Below are 4,131 nucleotides of genomic sequence, written 5' to 3' on the forward strand. Positions count from 1 at the left end.
ATCTGCATTTCTGAGGTTATTGATATTTTTCCCGGCAATCTTGATTCCAGCTTGTGTTTCTTCCAGCCCAGCGTTTCTCATGATGTACTCTGCATATAAGTTAAATAAACAGGGTGACAATATACAGTCTTGACGAACTCCTTTTCATATTTGGAACCAGTCTGTTGTTCCATGTCCAGTTCTAACTGTTGCTTCCTGACCTGCATACAAATTTCTCAAGAGGCAGATCAGGTGGTCTGGTATTCCCATCTCTTTCAGAATTTTCCACAGTTTATTGTGATCCACACAGTCAAAGGCTTTGGCATAGTCAATAAAGCAGAAATAGATGCTTTTACTTAAATGGATTGAATTGCTAACTGTTTCCTTCTTTGCTGAAAGGCCTTGAGGGTGTTCTGGCAGGAGCTCTAATGCCACTGACAGCTGCTTATGGCAGCTTCTCAGGCGAGACACTGGATGAATAGGTCACGTGGTAAAAGTAGATGTGGAAGTCGGGTACCAGACTGGTCTGGAACTTTTTAATGTCCACACTGAGGACACCGTCAAAGTGAAGGGAGGCAGTGAAGGAGCACATAGTCTGGCCAATGAGCCGGTTGAAGCTTGTGTAGGTAGGAAGCTCAGCATCCAGGCTGCAGTGGCAGATGTCAGAGGTGGCCTCCTCACCTACCATGGAGTCATAATCGAGTGCTCCAGGATGGTGTGGATGGTCAAGACGAAGTTACACAATGTTTTACAACTGCTGTAGACAGGGGGCTGAATAGACAGCAAAACTCAACTTGCCTTTCTTGCCACAGTCAAAAGACAGCTGCTCTGCACCATCACCAGTGAAGTCTGAACAGTCCCTTCTGCCAAAGCCATGGAAGATCCAGAAATCTTGAAGCCAGGTGCACTAGTCAACTCTGCCTTTGCTTGCAGTTTCAGCTGGCACAGGCCCCCAGTGTCAGACAATGTCAGAGACTGCAGCCTTTGCTGGTGTTTTCTGTGTATGTGCACTGCCTGCATATTTGTGTGGCCTTATTTTTTTTTTGGAGGAGGGAGGAGGTGGGGAGGTGTTGGGCAGCCACCTCCTGATTGCCCCACCGCTGCTTCATTAGCTGTGGGATGAAATAATATTTATCAATTGTTTTCCAAAAATGCCTTGAAGCTGGACTTCCTTGCTGAGGAAGACTTGAGTCAGGTCAAATGAAGACAAGCCTTCTGAATGGAGCTCTTCCAAAACGTTTTCAGCCAGGCCCAAAGCTTAATTCTCTGTGGATAACATTTTTAGGGCAAGAACTCTCAGTCCCCTTCATTTGTTTCTAGAATGCTGTTTATCACACCTACTGTGATTCCAAGGCTGCTGCTGCTTTTTGAGGCTCTGTGGGGCTGGGGAGAGAGGGAAAGGAACAGTGACATTTACAACTCTATACAACGTGTTCTTACTGAGATTCAGACAGTTTTCTAGAATAAGCACTCTTGGAGATGTTGGTTAGTTTCCATACTTCTGAAAAATTCAATTGTGACTTGTTTTTTCCTGCCAGTTTTCTCACTGCTTTTATAGATCACTGATTTTTGGAGGTCCTTACTCCATCATTCTGGAAGTGCTCCTTTTAACATAGTCTTTAAATGTTTACTGTGTACTAAGTGCCAGTGGTCATGTATGGATGTGAGAGTTGGATTATAAAGAAAGCTGAGCACCGAAGAATTGATGCTTTTGAACTGTGGTGTTGAAGAAGACTCTTGAGAGTCCCTTGGACTGCAAGGAGATCCAACCAGTCCATCCTAAAGGAGATTAGTCCTGGGTATTCATTGGAAGGACTGATGCTGAGGCTGAAACTCCAATACTTTGGCCACCTCATGCGAAGAGTTGACTCATTGGAAAAGACCCTGATGCTCGGAGGGATTGGGGGCAGGAGGAGAAGGGGATGACAGAAGATGAGATGGCTGGATGGCAATCGCCGACTCAATGGACATGAGTTTGGGTAAACTCTGGGAGTTCGTGATGGACAGGGAGGCCTGGCGTGCTGCGATTCATGGGGTCTCAAAGAGTCGGACGCAACTGAGCAAATGAACTGAACTGAAGTGCTTCACTACACGTTGGGGATGCAATAGTAAAACAAAGTCCCTGTCCTTACATTAGAATTGAATCAAATTATTTTGTACTCTGAAAACAGGTATCTAACTCATTTATTCTTCTTGATTCTGCAGGGGAATAAGACATGTTCTGAAGAAAATAACCAATACATCAGTTTGGTTGCATCTTACCTTCTCTAGATTGATTCCCTTCCAAAGGCATATGGCTTGGTTCCCCACCATGGGCAGCTGAAGCTGTGCTACATTCATTTAAAGTCTGTTTAATGTCAGGAGTATATGAGCTTTGTTTACAATTTATCCCTGATGTCAAGCACAGTGCCTGGCACATAGAAGAAAATAAGTACATCTAATGATGCAAAACTATATTTTTTTTTTATAGGAAAACAAGAACTGTGTTACTTTTTCCATACATCTCACCCTCTCAGGAAACTCCAACAGGGGCTCTGTATCAACCTAGAGGGATGGGATGGGGAGGGAGATGGGAAGGAGGTTCAAAAGGGAGGGGATATATGTATACCTATGGCTGATTCATGTTGAGGATTGACAGAAAACAACAAAATTCTATAAAGCAATTATCCTTCAATAAAAATAAATTAAAAACACATATAAAAAAAGAACAACTTTGGAACTTGTAATGATTCCTAGTAGAGCAATCCAAAGATGTTGAGACAGCATTATGCTTCATTATGGTTTATCTCCACATAATAAGTCTTGAAGTGCTTGCTATCCTGTCAGCAAGGGTCATCCTTTTTCCTTGGAGATCCCTTGAGTGGTAGCAGGTACAGCAGAACTGAAGGGACACCAGGCTGTCTGTTCCTGGTCATAGCTTGATTGAGAAGTTAATTTGAGACTACAAATTAATTAGATGATTTTCCTCTGCCATGGAGGTGGAAACCACTGAACATGACCAAATATAGCTCTATTTCCTTTTATGTCACCCAGATTAGAAATGTATTCTATCATGTCATTTTCCTAAATGTGTTAAATGAGTCATCTAACTCTTGTCTAACTTTATTTAGCTCAATGAGAAGTCTCACATCTCTTTTCATTTGCATGCACTTTTCAGAGGAATGAGAAGTACACTTTCAAAATGCCAGGTTTAATAACATTCCATATCAGTTATGCATATAATTAACAGTTTTATAGCTATTCCTCAGTTGGTGGGGACAAAGTGAGTGAAGTGCATGGCTTAATGCCATATTATACTATCATTCCCAAGTTATTTTCATTTACTTCTGAGAGATGATAAAAATATCAATTTCCTTTCCTCCTTCATATCTTATCTTTTAAAGGTAGCATATCTTTATAACTTCTCTTCTGAGAGAACCATTTACCTCCTGGGACTCTTGTATCTGCTATCCATAAAGGCACTGCTAAGTGATGAATAGATTCATGACATTCAAGGAGGAGCATGTATTTAGGTCAGACATTTCCATAGAAGTTGAATCCAAGTGCATTCTTGACTTCAATGAAATTGCCCTTTGATTTTCTTTGAATAAATAATCAGCTACAATTAAGATGTTTTGCCAGCTAAAGTTAGTCATGCTTTAATGAAGCATAACTCCAAATATGCTGAAATATTTGATTTTCACTCTGCTATGTATAAGACATGATCCTGTACACTGGGTCAAAGAGAAAGGGAGGAAAAGATGTAAAAGAGCCTGTTTTTACCCTGAGGTGATTATAGCAGAGCCAGTTTGATTATTGGAAAGAACCATGATTGGGAGTTGGGAAATTCTAGTCTTGGATTATGCGATTAAATTGATATGGTTTGTTCAAGCTGGTTTTAGAAAAGGCAGAGGAACTGGAGATCAAATTGCCAACATCTGCTGGATCATCGAAAAAGCAAGAGAGTTCCAGACAAACATCTATTTCTGCCTTATTGACTATGCCAAAGCCTTTGACTGTGTGGATCACAATAAACTGTGGGAAATTCTGAAAGAGATGGGAATACCAGATCACCTGACCTGCCTCTTGAGAAATCTGTATGCAGGTCAGGAACCAACAGTTAGAACTGGACATGAAACAACAGACTGGTTCCAAATAGGAAAAGGAGTACGT

At 41.4% G+C, this 4,131-nt stretch overlaps 1 pseudogene; it reads left to right on the forward strand.

The window, feature by feature from the left end:
* Positions 1-4,131, forward strand: part of LOC104982581 — a 199,708-nt pseudogene that overhangs the window by 110,285 nt on the left and 85,292 nt on the right.

Source organism: Bison bison, unplaced genomic scaffold, assembly GCF_000754665.1.
Source record: "Bison bison bison isolate TAMUID 2011002044 unplaced genomic scaffold, Bison_UMD1.0 scf7180017864533, whole genome shotgun sequence".
Lineage (NCBI taxonomy): Eukaryota > Metazoa > Chordata > Mammalia > Artiodactyla > Bovidae > Bison > Bison bison.